Genomic DNA, 18,699 nt, shown 5'->3' with positions numbered 1-18,699 from the left:
CACACTATAATTATGATATTTTTTTGACTACCCTCTAATGATTGTACTTTGTTTTTCTTTTTGTTTGTAATTTTTTTTTCTTAAATATTGTATTATGTAATAATAACCAGTGTACAGTAAAACAAACTGTGGTTTGTGTTGCACTATGGTTAGGCTTAATGTAAATATGTTTTTTTTATATATTAATAATAAATAAATAAAATGGAGATCAGCAGAACGGGCATTGCATAGATTTTAATATTTTGTATAACTAAAATTAAATGAAAAAAATTAACATGATAAAGTTTCAAGTCATGGATTACTGGTCTTTATTTCTTTCACAATATTTTCAGTAGTACCCTTGAGTTGAGAAATTGAAAACATTATAAATACGTGCCTCAAAATTAACCTTAAATTCTTCGGCTCGGTCATATGCATTGCATTCTGATAATCATCATTCTACATTATTTACCCTACGACCACTAATATACAAGATAGACCTTAATTCCAAATGCTCCTACGTGTTTGGTGGTCAGCTTATCTATAAGATACAAGTACTTTGAGTTCTCTAAGCTATGTATAACTCGTAACAGACATACTATATATTTTTGTTGTACTCTGTTAAGTGTATTGTATCCCTCTAAATTCTCTAAAAAACTCAGATCTCTTTACTTAAGTACGTTCTTAGATATTAAATAAATATATGTATGTATAATTTTTTTTTTTAATTTAACCTCCGCTCTTTGCGGGGCGGCTATTGAGTGCTCAAGCAAGGTTGTTTGGGCTTCAGAGTGAGGAACTTTCAATACAGTATGTGCCGCTTAAACGATTACTGCTTTATGACCCTTGATACAACAAGCAAGCGAAAGTTTAAATTATTATAAAAAAATTCAAAGTGAGGCCAGGGAGTGAATGTAAAAAAATTTGAGCTCTTAACTAGTTTTTTGGTAAACTTCGTTCTCTTAAAGTTCCTCAATTCCTATTCGGTGCAATAACAACCCATATTCGGTGCACTATTGAGCACAAGTCTTCTCTCAGTCATTCTGAAAGGAGACTTCTAGTTCATATCACAAATGGCTTTATCTGTATTTATAATGATTTGATATACATTTTTCTAATATAACCAATATTCCCATTCCCCTCCAACTAGTCGGAAAAGACTGTGTTATAAGTGGGTACGACAATAGACCAACAGGGCGGGGATCGAACCACCACCCCTCGGTGATGAGTCCAACAGCTCTTACCATTGAGCTATTGAGGCTCAAATTAAAAAGCAATTTAGCATACAAATGGTGTATGAATGTAAAATCTATCCCTCTTCAATCACTCCCTCATACAATGTTACGTTGCACGTATTTCACCGCAGCGACGCCACCAAATTAAAAAGTTAAACTTTCCCCAGTAAGGGTTTGTATCATCACTATCTAATGAGGTAATGGACGTAGGGGGTACAAACGGCCACGTGGCGCGCACGCGACCGGGCTCCTCAAATAATTTCATTATTATAATAAAATTGAGCCAGAAGAGTACAATAACACGTGATAATTATTGTGACCTCGTGTCATGGAGTCAATTCGATTTCACCCTACTTCCGTGTAAAATAATAATTATTAGTAACACGGAAACGTATGATATTTTTTTATAAAACAAATCTGTCGTTATACATTACAAAATGTGTAAATCCGTTAATGGAACTCTTATACTCTAGTTTTTTTATTATTATTCTTTACAAGTCAGCCCTTGACTACAATCTCATCTGATGGTAAGTACTGATGCAGCCTAAGATATAAGGTGGCTAACTTGTTAGAGAGAGGATGACAATCCACACACCTTTTGGTGTCTACATTAAAGGCTAAATTACTTGGCGGTACGTCTTTGCCGGTAGGGTTGTAACTAGCCACGGCCGATGGCTCCCACCAGCCAAAAGCTATACTATAATAAATCATAAGCTAAAATAGCTATACTAGTAATATGAAAAGGAAAGTTATTATGTATGTTTGCTTAAGAAAATTAATCTCTGGAACTATCAGCCTGATCATAAAAAATCTTTATGTACGTGATAGGCAAGGTTGTCTAACATTATGGTCCTTTTAAACATAATTCCATATGTCATCACATCACATTAGCCTTTGCAGGACAGAGGCCTTTGTAGATACCTACTTCCAAACACTACGGTCCTGATCCGTCGGCATTTAGAGACTCCCTGCGATTCATCCACCTAGTGGGAGGTTGACCAATATGACCTTCCGGTGCGTGGTCACTATTCAACACCTTCCAGTACAACTTTATATCAACGGTGATTTCGATCAAATTTTTCGTGAGTAAAACAATAACCTCTGCCTCCGATTCCGGAGGGTGTGGGTTCCAACTTTTCAGTTGTGTGCATTTTAAGAAATTAAATATCTCATGTCTCAAACGGTAAAGGAAAAACATCGTGAGGAAACCTGCATACCAGAGAATTGAAACGTGTGTTAAGTCTGCCAATCCGCATTGGGCCAGCGTGGTGGACTATTGGCCTAACCCCTCTCATTCTGAGACGACTCGAGCTCAACAGTGAGCCGAATATGGGTTGATACTGATTACTGACTAAAAGCAACGTATAAGATGATTTATAATGTAGCTACGTTATGCATTTAATAAATAATCGTTTCTAATCAGTAATTTTAGTAGATGTAAGAAACAACAAGCTTAATTTACGAGTATATTCAACGATTTCATAGAAAAGCATGTGTAGTTTGCTTTACCCGACTACGACAAAGTCATAAGCTATCGACAAAAAGACAAACAGTGCATGAAAGGGTTATGATGTTAGCAGTGTATGTTTGTATTTAAGTATGTTCCTTAGTGTCGCCTAAATTATTCATCCGACTTTGATTATTATGGTCCTAGTAAAATTGGTCACATACGTGTATTAGCCGAAAATTACCTTTTTCTTAATTTAGTGTTTTATTCAGATACAGTTTTTGAACTTTTTTGTTTATTAATATAACCTTTCCATACTCAAAACAGTGCATGTAAAACGAAAAGCAACAAAATATATCTTATCTCACCAACTAATACCGGAATGTCATGCCAGTTAATTTATAAAACGATGAGTTACAATGCCCGAAACTGCTCAGCGGGCTTAATAAACATGGGAACATTCATTAATAGGTGACCGCTGACAAACGGCGCTTTTGCCCCCTACTGCCCCCTCTTTACCCTATTATCCCTATAAACCCCGGTCACCCTGCCCCCTACTTGGGGCCACCCATCTCCCCATTCGGCCAGGTGTAAAACTGCCCGGTCACGGAAAGATAGACATGCAATGCGGCTAATATGTTTTTATTATTAAAGCTACGTATACTGTATTACGTATTGCATCCCTCGCGACGCAGGGGGATGATCTATGAATATTCATGCGGTGATTTGTTTATTGCGCTAAATATTTCCTTTGGTTTTATAGTTGCACCTACATGCAAGTATTGTAAAAATGGAAATGAATACATTTTATTTATTTAACTGCCTCGTTGGTTCAGTGATTTGTCTATGTGGTTTCGAATCACGTGGTCCGTGTTCAAATCCTGGATTAAGCTAAGATGAGGGCTGAGTTCTTCTTTCTTCTTGTGTTATACCGCCCTGTATCGTGCTTAGCCATTAGTCCCGGTCATCATCATTATCATCTGATGGTGGTAATTATCATTATCATCATAAGCCCACCAACCCGCATTGGAGCAAGCAGCGTGGTGGTCAATAACCCCTCTCCTACAGAGTTGTCTAGAGTCAAGAAATTCCGTAACGAAAATAAACCTAACACCCTGACCATGCCCACATTTCGACGTTATCATATCATATTAATAACGACTCAACTGGACAAGTGGTGTGAAACTAAGGGGCAAAACTTATTAAACCCTAGTTCGATTCCAGCTTAACGTAAACACATTTTTAACCGACTTCAAAAAAAGAGGAGGTTCTCAATTCGACGCGTATGTTTTTTTTAATGTTACAAAAAGTACTGCATAAATAAAATAAATAAATAATTATAACTTAAATTTATTGATAAAAAATAGCTTTACCGCGGCAGACCTCGAGTGCCCCACGTATTTCTTTTACAAAATTTGTGCATTTTATGTTATACAGTTATATCATTGTCAGTGAGTCAGGTGTTTTCTTAAAGAAATCGTCTTTGTAATATGTTGAAAGCTGATGAGTAATCGGCGTGTGAGTTATGTCGGGTTTAGTACCAAGTTATCTTTATGCTTCTATCGGCAAAGTCCCGCTTCCTCCTTTACGACAGGATCTGATTGAGGATATGATAAAGCTTGCGAGCGTTAGGTATACCCTTCTATTAGTATATTACTAGCTGACGCACGCGACTTCGTACGCGTGGAATTCTGTTTTTCACAAATCCCGCGGTAACAATGGATTTCTCCGGGATGGAAAGTAGCCTATGTGCTAATCCAGAGTAAAATCTACACACACACACACACACACACACACTTCTTGATTCTAGTAGCTAACTGGGTTACCATGTAATGAAAATTTCTGAGCGTCGGAACGAGATAATGTACCACTCAATTTGTAGGACATTGTAGCTGTTAAGTTGTATTAGATGGGTGAAGGTCGCTTCTAATTCGGATCTTCTACTATCATCATCATCATCATATCAGCCGATGGTCGTCCACTGCAGGATATAGGCCTTTTGTATGGGCTTTCAAACATTACGATACTGAGCCACCTGCATCCAGCGAATCCCTGCGACTCGCTTGATGTCGTCAGTCCACCTGGTGGGGAGTCGACCAACACTGCGCTTAGTAGTGCGGGGTCGCCATTCCTGCACTTTGGGACCCCAACTTCTTTCTTCTACGATACTCGTACTCGTTTTAATAATACATCATATTTTTTTACAAAAGAGTATTTGACACTTCTTTTATATATTAATGGCCATTAAAGGGAATGTTGGTCATTCCTCTCCAATTAGTCGGAAAAGGTTGAGTTAGGAGTAGGTACGACAATAACCCAGCGGGCGAGGACCAAATCACGACCTCTTGGTGATAAGTCCAGCCTCCATTGAGTTGTTTAAGATATTTTGGGAATTGGTTTTTTGCAATGAACGGCTAATGCTGAGCTGTAAACCCTTTCTTTTTGGTGTCACAGACTGTCATATAGTATCGAAGATAGGAGGTCCTGTTTGTGACACTAAAAATTAATAAACTTATGTTCTTTTATTATTTTTTTTTCTATACTAACCGCCAAGATCAACGTTCACAAAAGATTGTGTGGAAATCGGCTGAAATATGTGAAAGTCCACTTAAGCGTTATCAAAGAGAAACGTACCACTGCTTGTATCGGTTGAGAACTCTGCAAGAAATAAAAGATAACAAACACTAGTGTATAAATCTTCTAACACTTGCGATGGAAGTATCTACTTAATGGACTGACTGTGATGTATGAAGTTGATATACTCTACCTACTTCATTGTATGAAGTTTGCCAGCCTATGCTTCTACTATCGGTAAGTACGGACTTTGGTGGCTTTGAATGCGCTATAGTTTTATGGGGCATAACTAGACAAATAATTTTTTTTTATTCTTTTACAAGTTAGCCCTTGACTACAATCTCACCTGATGGTAAGTGATGATGAAATCTATCATTCACATGTAATACGTAATTAAGCAATAAAGTCATTTACTTCTGATGAATTTCTTATTATATTGTAGAATACCTAAAACCTTTTGTTACCTTCACATTAAAGTAAATTCAATGGCATGTATAATTTTATATAAATTCCATTGTATAAAATACAGCCAGCTGTAAAATATTTGAGCTTTTGGCCTCTACAAACCATAAATCGAGAAGCATAAAGGACTTAACGAAACATGTGTGACCTATATTAGTAGACAAAAGGTCAAAAACATCAAACGACACATGTCAAACTAGTAAAGCACTCGATAACAGGTGCTACTCTAGATGATTTAGCGATAATGTTCATAAAGTAGATGTAAAGGTTTCTAGCATGTGGAATCGAATGGAATATTGTGTCGTAATTGGAGGCGTGCTTTGTGATCTAACTGACGCGTTGGGAGCACTAGTACATTCCATGAACTGTGTGCCTAGTGGGAGTTTTCAATATTTTCATACTGTTACTATCACGTTGACGTTTTCGCAAGTTTTATATGGAATTGAAACAGTTGTGCAGTAGTACCACTAGATGGCGCTGTTTCAATTCCTTAGAAATTCGCGTTTACGTTACGTGACGGTAACAGTATCAAACTGCCACTAGGCACTCTGTGTGACACGACAGGTGCTATTAGTAAGAGATCCGGCAAAAGTATAAATATACCCTCATCTGTTATTTATTTGTGATAAGAAATAAATGATAGAAAATATTTTTAACACACAGGTTGCCTAATTAAATTGCGGCCGAAGAGTATGCTATTTATTTTTTTTATTAATTCTACCTCATTCATCATCATCATATCAGCCGATGGACGTCCACTGGAAATAGGCCTTTCGTAGGGATTTCCAAACATCACGATACTGAGCCACCTGCATCCAGCGAATCCCTGCGACTAGCTTGATGTCGTCAGTCCACCTGGTGGGGGGTCGGCCAACACTGCGCTTACTAATGCGGGGTCGCCATTCCAGCAATTTGAGACCCCAACGTCATTAGCCCATTACCTAATTACCTCATTAGTTAATTTAAAAACATACATTATTTGACAGAATATACTCAAAAGAATTAAAACGGTAACTGAAAGTAAAGGTTGAAAGCTTTTACACTGCCACTGTGGGGTTGCCAGATAATCTATCGTCTAATATGTCATGTTAAAGCTCATTTTAGGCTTAATTTAACTGTATTAGGTTGTCTTTGATCTAGTACATGATTTCGTAGATTTTGTAAGAAAAATATCTTTGGCCGCAATTTAACTAGGCAACCTATTTGCAAGGTGTTACTGCAAATATTATCATTTAGTTTTTATCACTAATAAGTAACAGATAAGGTTATATATGTCTAATGCTCTAATGCCGCATCTTAGACCATATAATATAATATATACTTCTTCAGTTTTAGTATCTTCTATATACTTGTAAACTTGGTTGTATATATGTAGATTGTAGATACACTATAAGAAAATGTGAACGTAAAAACTTTATATTCAAGTTATACGTGAGCCTTACTAAATTATAAAAGCGTTGTAAATGATAGTTATTTTTTATTTTAATTGTTGACGAAACAAACATTTTATCTTATCATATTAGAAAACCATTGCCTTTAACAATTTGCCTTTTGCAGTTTTAGAGTCATCATCATTATCATATTATCAGAAGATAAACGTCAACTGCAGGACTTAGGCTCTTTGTAGACTTTCTAACGCCACGATCCTGAGCCCTCTGAATCCAGCGACTCCCTGCGACTCGCTTAATGTCAGTCTACCTGGTCCATTAACACTGCGCCTTTTAGTGCGGGGTCACAATTCCTGGACCTTGGAACCCGTTCCCATTCGTTTGAGAATACGTGAATAAAATATAGCCTATGACACACTCTTCACATATTAATCCTAGGCCTGACCTAGGAATATATGAAATCTCGTCTGACCTTCAAGCAAAAAAAATATACTTTGAATTGATATAGAGGTTGAATTGATACTTACCTACCGTAAACCATTTACATTTTCATACAGGAATTTAGTATACACACGTTCATGATAAACTCAAAACAACAATACAACTACAATACTCGAAATTATAAGTATTCCACTTAATTATATATTACTTTTTCAGTTCAGGTAAAACCAAAAAATATAGCAAACTATTAGAAAAAGTGCGCTTAAAAGCTTTTTCTGATATCAATCTCAATATAAGCATATACCTATATGTGAATATTGTAAGTTTCAGTTTATTTTATGAAGCACAATATTTTCTCGCCACCCTACGTCGTTTACCAAAAAATTATGGGAAAAGCAAACAGTACTCAAATTACATAGCCAATGCTCCTTTATTTAGCGGCGCCGTGGGACTCCACGTGGAAATTATTTTATTACTTTGACATGTTTGCATTCCGCTTCATTAAGCTATTTTATTTTTTATTTTCCTTCCTTTTAATCTTTCACATTATTGTTACGGGTGACTCTGTGTAACAGTAAACTACAAATCCAGAATTCATTTATGTATATCTTTGGAGATTTATTCTGATAAATATGTATCGTTCTTGGATATAAACACGATTTGCATCGGATAATGGACCTTGAGAGAACTATGCGAACATGTTGAAAAGTTTTGAAAACCGATTACGGCCCTCATAAATTTAGTATGTATAGTTACAATACGGCAAAATAGACAGACGGTCACAACACAAAGAATATTCCATGAATGCATAACATGGTCTGCGTATAATAAGGTGAACCTATTCCATTTTCATTTTCAGTCTTCGCACTGAATGGTGAAATCGTGTTGATAGAAAAAAAAAACAATTTTTGTAACTTATTTGACTTTTTTAACTAAAACTTTTTGAACAATTAATGAACGTCGTAGTGAATACTTAAAATTTTTTCTATATAAAAATAGTCGCAGTAAATCAATCACCATGGAACACTTATTTATACAAATTCAAAAATTTTTGTTAGCATCGGTAAGTGCATTTTGTAATTTCGGTGTTTAACAAATTGGAAAATCTTTTCTAAGATTTAATAAAAATAATAAGATAAGGATAAGCGCACGTAAAATTCAATGTAAACTATCATCCCCTATCTATTTCACACACTTTTGATTTTATTTCCGCGACAAAAAGTAACCTATAACCGTCATATTATGTCCCTGCATTCTGTAAAGTTGAGAGCCGTGATAGCCCAGTGGATTACCTCTGCCTCCGATTCCGGAGGGCGTAGGTTCGAATCCGGTCCAAGGCATGCACCTCCACCATTTTTGAGTTGTGTGCATTTTAATAAATTAAATATCACGTGTCTCAAAACGGTGAAAGAAAAATATCTTGAGGAAACCTGCATACTAGAGAATTTTCTTAATTCTCTGCGTGTGTGAAGTCTGCCGATCCGCATTGGGCCCGCGTGGCGGACTATTGGCCTAACTCCTCTCTATTTGAGAGAAGACTCAAGCTCAGCAGTGTGCCGAATACATATGATAATGTTGAAGCACTGGACAGCCAGACTGATACTTTGCGCAAAAACTGAGCCAGCCCTTCTGTCACCGTTCGAAGCAACTAGCCGTGGTAAAATTGCAAGAAACCGGTAAATGGCACAAGTACGCCTCTCTGACTGAGAGTTATATATTTGTTCCTTTTGCCGTTGAGACCATTGGGCCATGGAGTCGAACTACCAAAAAATCCGCGTCCTTCACTGGTGACAGAAGGGCTGGCTCTTTTTCTACGCAAAGGATCTGCCTGACTGTCCAGCACGGAAATGCAGACAGTATTCTTGCCACCATTCCACGTGGGCATGATTTGTATAGATATTAGGATAACTTAGCTTAAGTTCCTTATTGTATTATCTCTCAATAGTAACATTTATTTAATAGAAATATCACGGTTAAAATTGTACATACACCCGTGTTACAGTTTGCTTATTTATATGCGGTGTGGTCGTAGCCCCACTACTGCTTGTGGGCGGCGTTTCATATCGATCGCCGCCCGCCCAACCGCCCTGCCTCGCCGCCGTAGTACCCCGCACTGTATACTTTTTGACTGTAAAATTTTATTGCTATTACAATACTTTAGGACCACCGCAGCCACATTATAGTAATTACTTATTCAGATTCATTATTATAATTCGGTTATGTCAAGTTTACAACGTCAAAAATTAAAAAAAAAAAAGTTTAGTAAGGCTTAGTTAAAAATGTCATGATTTAATGGTGGTAAGTAAAGTCAAAACCTTAAAATTAAAGTTACTAGGGTTCCAAACGCGCTTTGGCCCGAGAAAAGGCCATAACAAACTCAACCAATGTTGATTTCTTTTGTTTACCACCATTTTACAAACTTATCTAGAACTAAGTACACAATCGTACTTAGTTCTAGATAAGTTTGTAGTTTAAAGTTAAAAAAAATCAAGGGCGGCATCATTACATCTTCAATCGGTCAGTGATTATTATCGTCATGAACTGAATACGAGTAACATATCTATTTAAACTGCCTCACTGGTCATGTGGTAAGCTGGTTAGGCTACGGGGAATGAGCTGGGTACGACTCTCGGGTCAGGCCAACAAAAAAAGAAATATCTTAATAGCAGCCTGGGTTTGGCTATAGTTTGGGTAGGCATACCCTTATTCTTCTATAGATCCGTATTCAAATTTGTATAATTATTACATAAAAACCAATGCACGCCAATGCATAGACTGCTAGAACCCTTCCTTGCCTCAGTCGGATAAAAACAGGGAATTATGCGAATACCTCCCTCGTCGTACGTATGACGGGTACAATTTTTCTCAATCAACAAAATGAACTCTATGCCCTTGTTTTAGGGTTTATTTATTTACAAATCTAGATAATGTCGGTGATGTATGCTGAAGAATGAGTTAGCGTGGGTGTCCGGTTGAGTTATGGAAATAGAGCGTCGGCACGAGTCAACGCGACGTGCTCCTCAAACAATGCCATAACGGGACACCGTGGCTTTAATTCCTTTTGAGAATGTGATCGCAAAGATGGAGGCAATAAGGATTGTAAAGCTCTTTTTTTTATTTCTTTACAAGTTAACCCTTGATCTACAATCTAACCTGATGGTAAGTGATGATGGAATCTAAGATGGAAGTGGGCTAACTTGTTAGGAGGAGGATGAAATCTACATCCCTTTCGGTTTCTACACGACCGGAACGCTAAATCGCTTAGCGGAACGTCTGTAGGGTGGTGACTAACGACGGCCGAAGCCTCCCACCAGCCAGACCTGGACAACTTAGGATAAACCTCAATCGGTCCAACCGGGGATCGAACTCCTCCTCCTCCTCCGTGGCTCAGTGGTATGCGCGGTGGTTTTACAAGACGGAGGTCCTGGGGTTGATCCCCGGGTGGGCCGATTGAAGTGTCTTAATTGGTCCAGATCTGGCTGGTGGGAGGCTTCGACCGGTGTACGCCAAGCGATTTAGCGTTCCGGTACGATGTCGTGTAGAAACCGAAATGGGTGTGGATTTTCTTCCTACGCCTAACAAGTTAGCCTGATTCCATGTTAGATTGCATCATCACTTATCATCAGGTGAGATTGTAAAGTAAAGTAAAAAAAGATACACTAACTTGTAAAGAATAAAAAAAACATATAATGTTTTTTAGATTTTTTCTTTTTTTAAAGAATATTTGTCATCTCTTTTTTCTTTATAAATATTCCCATTCCCCTTCAACTAGTCGGGAAAGACTGTTTAAGGGCTAGCCACACCTAGTCTTAATACAGTCTTTCCCGTACGCACTTAAATAGTACGGGAAGACCAGCGGGGGGAAACAAACCACCACCCTTCGGAGATTAGTCCGACCGTTTCACCGTTGAGCTATTGAAGCGTCCGATACTTACGATGCGGATATGTGGACGGCTACCATTATCGAGTATTTTACCAGTTTGACATGTGTCATTTGATGTTTTGACCTTTTGTCTATTATTATAGGTCACACATGTTTCGTTAATTCCTTAATGCTTCTCGATTTATAGCTTGTAGAGGCCAAATGCTCTAGTGTTTTACATGCTCTTGTGTATGTAATAATTAATATAAAATTATACAAACCCTTGTATTTACCACAGAACAGATAACGATAAAAACTAACGCTTGTGGTATGTGGTGGTTGAAAAACATTCATATTTTTTTACCTTTAAATGGATTTGCATTTTATCGTTGTGCATTTATGTTTAATCATTGTAATATTTGTACGTCTGTTGGTATAAAAAATAAAGAGAAAAAAATGGGTTTTTCATTCATCGCTACCCGCACCCCGGCCCGCTTTGATCATCGGGAGTATTACGAAGGAAGTTGCCAAGCTATAATCTGAGGAGTTATTACGAATTTATTAGAATAGGAATTTCCCATTAGTAACTGTTCTGCTCAAAAGTCCAATTTACCTGTATATTAAGATTAATCAAAATCAAAATCTCTTCAGCTTTATAACCGTGAAACCGTTCGCATTTTTAATATTAAAATAGAAGTATGGATGCAAAAGTGAGTTCTTTTTTGTTACGCTTTCACAGCTAAACCACTAAACCGATTTTTAAAAATAATTCATCAAAAGAAAGCTTCTTTACAATCGAGTAAAATAAGTTATATTTTATTCCCATATTGTACCCAGAACATTCACTTCCCAGAACGGGAACAACGCGAGTAAAACCTCGAGGCGTCCGCTAGTATTTTTATAAGGCGGATAAGAATGAATTGTCCATAAAACGTTTATCGTGAACAAAAAGCTTTCCAAGTTTCCGTAGATATTTCTACGTTTGCTCACCAATCACGACGCCGGTGGCTTGCGTGATACCCCGCAATATATGAAAGCAATTTTCTCTTTCCTTTAGTAATGCCTGCTCTTGCTGATCTATCTAAAGCTATATACTGGTACTAGACTGATTATAATGAGAGTATAAGAAACTAATATCAATTAATGTGGAGTATTACTTTTATTTTTTAGTTTCACAAAGTGGCCCATGTTGTGTTTATTAGAAGAAAAAATATTATAATAATAATTTGACTAGCTAAATTTCTCGATGACATACAGGCTGGTTCATTTCAAGGATAAGAATTTTGTGATAGCTTTGAGTAATTGTTAAGAAAAAACGTTAATTTTAATACCTCTGTTATAGAAGAGCGAGGCCTTCTAACACGGGTAATTATATACCTTCAAGGAGGTTTCGGCCCCTATTTGTGTACTAATACAGTTTAATAGTAATAATAATCATTATAATTATTATTAAAAAAAAGTATCCTCTGACTGTCAAACGTGGAAATGCAGCCAGTTTGATATCATTCCCCGTGCGCATAATTTATAAAGCTATTAAGAGTAAAGTATCACTTACTTAAGTAACTATTCACATTTTATATAAGCTATAAAAATGATATGTAAGCTATACAAGTTAGCTAAAGTTTATCTATTGTATTATTTTTCAATAAAAAAATTATATAAATTTCAATATCAGCTTTATGTTATTCACAAATATTTTAAGAGATGATAAAATTGCACGTTTTATCTACTATATAATATGTTATACATATATTATATAAATACCTACACATCGATAGTAAATAAAGCATACCGCCACACAATCTTATCGTTTCTATTGGACGATGTAGAGAGGCGTCAAATTAGTATCGGCACATTGTTGCGTTGTTTATAAACATTTGTAATACGTCAACCAGGTTATTATCACTCAAGCGACCAATAGTGTGAGAGACCACAGGACATGGAAAACGATAATGCTAACGCTTTAGCAATAGAAATAGCAAGAGGTCGGGGTCCGCGTAACCTCATTGTGGACATACACTAATGTGTTTGTATTATTAGAAAATAGACTATAATAAGTAGAGTACACTTTAGTTACAGTACTATATCACTGTTGCTATCCACTAATCCAAATATGTACCAACTAAAGTTCTCGGCGAAGCCGAGACCCAGAGCTGGTAAATTATTATAAATCGACGCTTTACGTTGAATATCGTACATTTTATTTAGAAAGCCTTTTTTCAATATTATTACAATTGGCTTTAGTGATTAGATGTAATACAATGTATATATTACAGCTAATCATTTATTACCTTAACCCAAGGATTTACTTTATCGTATTCTAATGCAAATAGTTTCGTGTGAACTGGTAATCCGACAACCGCGAGGACCGAATGCTATTGGCTATATTCAACGTTAATACTACACAAAATTACTATAACACTAAACTTGATTTAGCTTTATTAATTCAGTATTTTGTCACAACTTCATAACATATACAGTGTACGCATTCCTTGTATATTCACAAGTACATATAATTTGCGGTAAGTAAGAATAATGGGATTGAATGGGACACTTGTATATTGAAGGGATGAAAATATTATATACGATATCGTACGAATAACTTTTAGAAAACATTACAAAAATGTTTTATTTTTTAAAGCTTAGTAAACTATATATATGGTATATACATATATGGTACGGTATGGTAAAATAACAAAAATGGGATGAAATCAGTTTTCTAAAGCTAAAACTGAGGGGCGATCAGATTGGAAAGGTTAGGCAACACTGCTAATAGCACTGTTTGCAACGATTAGAAAACATCGAAACAATAAATATTGAATCAATGCGGATATACGTAAATACATATACATATAGCAACTACAAAAAATATACACGCAAGTGCAACCACGCCACTATCAGTAATGTTGTAACTCGTAGCTAAATTTTGTTAGCTAGCAATTGTCTATACTAATATTATAAAGAGGAAAGATTACATGATTTTGTGTTTGAATTACATCGAAACTACTGGACCGTTTTGAAAAATTCTTTCACAAATCCTACATTCCTACATTCATCACATAGACTTCGCGCCACGAAACAAGTCCCGTAGAAGTGGCGCTAATGTCTTAATGGCGCTCATAGTCATTTGGTAATGGCGTTCTTAGTATCATTTGTGTAAGGCGCTGTCCATTTTAGTTCAGGTTTTAGCCGTGGAACTTCTTTCGTGGCGCAGAGTCTAGGCTATATTTTCTTGTCGTATTTTGACCGAAACGAAAACAATGCGGGTGGGGTTCGGCTAATTGACAGGGCGTCTGATTTACACGGACCAAAACGAACTCTTCTTGACTTTGAAATCAGCACGGAAATTTACCATTTCTTCGTACCAATCATCTATATCTTTTCCTCATCTCTTTTTTCTCTGCCCTCGCCATTACCTGTCCATATCTGTGCTAATCGTGCTCACTGGTTAGCACATTTAGCACGAGATTAGGCTGCTAGAGAGTCGCTAGTCTTTGGTTGGCGTTTTTGAAAATACCATAACTCAATAAAAATAAGATTTAAGGAAACAAAAGCAGAAGCAGTACTGCGTACAGTTTAGGTTTTATTGAACTAGACAATAATAATAATCAACGACCATACATTTCACAATCACAAACATTGAAATACTAAAGTTTCTACCTACTAAGACGGGAATAATAAATTCTTTTCATGAAACCAGCGCAAGGTGCATAGTACTGTGAAGAACTACTAATTATTACAATTAAAATATTTTGTTAATCAATTACCTATACTTTAGGGAGTTAGCAATGCATAACTTAATTCCACGTAGATTATTATCCGTCTGACATACTTTATCTTTTCAATGTAAATTTAAATTGCCTACAAAAAAAAAGTAAATGAAGCTAATTCAATTGGTTAGTATTATTTATTCATTACGAAGCAATGTTGAACGTCGACTGTTCCGATGATTTGTTTTAACTGAATAAATTTGTAATGAATAACTGGAAAATTATTGTAATTCTTACCACTTTGATTATTTATCAATTATTATCGATTAACTATTATTATTTGATAGATCCCCGCATATTTATAGTAAATAATAAAAATAATAGGATCAGGTAGCGTAAAGTCGTATTACCTGTAAAGTCGTATCGTGAGCATTTGTATGAGATTATGAGAGTTTTAGCGAGAACAACTCGAGCAACTTTATGCTACATTATTGACAATATTATATAATTTAAAAATTTGCGTTGAATTTGTATATAACACGAAATAGATACAGCTAGAGTATTCAGAATAACTAAGTTCGAATATCTACGTCCGTCAAGAAAAAAAATTAAAATTAAAGCAACTTATTTTTACGAGTATATACGTATCTGTTTTTCATTGTAAAGTTTTGATTCTTCGATACCCGAAAGATAAATTTCATACTTACCTTTGTACCACTTTTTAATATATACTATTATACACCAGAGTAGACTTAGTACAGACACAGTAGACTTAGGTCTGTAAGTTATACAGCACGCGAAAAGCGTTAGCTTTTAGCGTTGCCTGTTCTGTGTACAGCGCAGTAATTCTAAAACTGCTGTATTTAATTTCAACTTTCACCAAGTAACAATTTTGTATTTTCAGCAGACTTTTTGAGAAGTGTACTGACCTGACCTCCTCGCTCGCTATTGCCTGCTTCTTTGCTTGCTTACCTTTTTTGTTATCTATTGAGACATGAAGTAGGTAATATTACTTTTTTTTATAATTATGTAAATATGTAACATTATGATCCAAAATTAATAAAAGTTGGTGGCGAATCGAATAAAGTGATTTTGTCTTTAACTGTGACTTTGACTATGTTGAGTAGCAAAACGTGAAGACTTAACAAGTAAACAACTTTTATATAGAAAATAAACAACCAAATAAAGCATTCGGGACTATCTGTATTATATCTATTCTGTGGCGCTAATTTAGAGTGCCATATATTTTATCCCCGTATTTTTATACGAATAAGAACGGGAACTACAAAGGTAAATCACGGCACAGTAGATGTAAATAAACAATCAAATAATACAAAAAGTGTTGTTACCTATAAAACAGGCGTTACAAACGCCCTGGGCGATCTGTAACACATCTAATCTATGGCGCAATTACCTAAACTCATAATCTGCACTATTCGTAATATAATATTATAAAGAGGTAAAGTTTGCAAGTTAGAGAGGTTGTAGGGGGTAAACTCTAGATCTTCTAAGCCGATTTTGAAAATTCATTCTCCAATAAAATGTCACAATATTTGTGAGTATCAGTGGCTAAATTTTATCACCGTATTCTCATGAGAACGCGAACTACAAAGGTAAATCACGGCACAGCAGATGTAAAATAAACTATCAAATAATACAAGAAGTGTAGTTGCGTATAAAGCAGGCGTTACAAACGCCCTGGGCGATCTGTAACACATCTAATCTGTGGCGCAATTGCCTAAGCTCGTCTAGTCGTGGTGGAGGAGACTGTGGTGCAATCGTTTCGATCCGCAAAGGTCAAAGAAGGAATTTGCGCGGTCCGGCTCGCTTGCGACACTGTACGAAGGAGGTTCCGCGCAAAGGGTTACCGATCTCAGCTGCACCGGAGCAGGTTGATCTTGATATTTGCTCAATAATCGTTTCAAATTTAACGCTGTTTTACGATACTTTGCTTACGGGGAGTACTGATACTTCAATGTATTTGAAGAAGATTATGCAATATAGAATGGAACTAAATTCTCAAATGAAAAAAGTGTAATTTCTAAAGTGTAAGATCATAACTTTTTATAGTTACGTATAACAAAAATAATTATATTGCTTAAAATTAATTAGTAAAAAATATAAAGAATTTAAAGTTTGACTTTAAGGAAACTGACATTCGCATTTGAAAACTGTCTAGTACTTGAAGGTATTACTTTGTAGGATCAGAGTATGATAATGGTTGTACTAGGTTTTTTTAAAATCAAATATTATCTAAATTAATTCAAAAATCTCTCAGAAAACGAAACGTCTCGTCCTACGTTTTGACGTTTCGTATAATTTTATACAACATCGGCGCAGATGTATATTCCTTTGTTATGTTTTATGCAAATAGATCGTACATTGCTGCATATATAAAATTTTGAAGTGATCTAATATTCGAAGATAGTAGTTTATAAAGTCAATGCGTAAAGCGCGTCACCTGCGTCGCTACGTGGGCACGCTGAGCTCTCTATTGTATGCTAATAGTTATAGTATGAGATCCGGCATAAGAAATGTATGCCCTCATCTGTTACTTTCGGGATAAGAAATAAATGATAGAAAATATTCACATTGACATATTGCAAACAGGTTGCCTAATTAAATTGCGAGTAAATAGTTAAATTGTGGTTTTTTTATTAAATTTTTTAAATCTACTACTTCCCTCGTTGATTAATTTAAAAAATTGTACACTAATCAAAAGAATACACCCAAAAAATGTAAAATGTAAAGTTTACCTGTCTTCACACTGCAACTGTGGGATCGATCGATTTTTTATATACCCTCATTAGTGATTTAGTCGTCTAATATTTCAAATGAAAATTTATTTTATACTTAATTTACCTAACTGAGTTAAGTTGCCATTCATGCTTAAATAAATGTTGTATGAAAAATGTGCCTAGCTACAATTAACCTATCATTTATTTCTTATCCCAAACAAAATAACAGATGAGGGTATACATTTCATATGCCGGATCTCATACTATCTCAGACCCATGTACAAGATATATTGGAAACAGGACATACCAAGTCCTCTTATCTTATCTTTTCATTACATTTACCCAAACATCTTATCCTGTTGCTAACTAAAACCATGTTGGTCCACAGTTCTAATTTTAAACATATGTATTTTTTAGATTTAAGAAAGAAATTGAAGACTTACATCTAATTATTTACATCTAATTATTCATCATCATCATCATCTAAGTAATTACATCTAATTATTCATCATCATCATCATTATCAACCCATACGGCTCACTGCTGAGCTCCAGTCTCCTCTCAGAATGAGAGGGGTTAGGCCAATAGTCTACCACGCCGGCCCAATGCGGATTCGCAAATTCACATACGCAAAGAATTAAGAAAATTCTTTGGTATGCAGGTTTCCTCACGATGTTTTTCCTTCACTGTTTGAGACATATGATATTTAATCTCTTAAAATGCACACAAAAGTTGGAGGTGCATACAAATACGAAAATCTCGAGACTAAAGTTTTTTTAATTATTTTTTTTTTGTTCTTTTGAGACTTGACAGTAAAATATTGGTTGCCTTTTTATTTTTTTATAATAATATTTTCGTGGAAT

General features: G+C 35.7%; 1 protein-coding gene across 2 annotated transcripts in view; it reads left to right on the top strand.

The window, feature by feature from the left end:
* Positions 1 to 18,699, top strand: part of LOC112053215 (dendritic arbor reduction protein 1) — a 93,349-nt gene that overhangs the window by 62,349 nt on the left and 12,301 nt on the right. The window lies entirely within an intron of this gene.

This window comes from Bicyclus anynana, chromosome Z (genome assembly GCF_947172395.1).
Source record: "Bicyclus anynana chromosome Z, ilBicAnyn1.1, whole genome shotgun sequence".
NCBI classification, from domain to species: Eukaryota; Metazoa; Arthropoda; class Insecta; order Lepidoptera; family Nymphalidae; genus Bicyclus; species Bicyclus anynana.
Note: the sequence above shows the minus strand (reverse complement) of the source record. Positions and strands in the feature narration are given on the sequence as shown.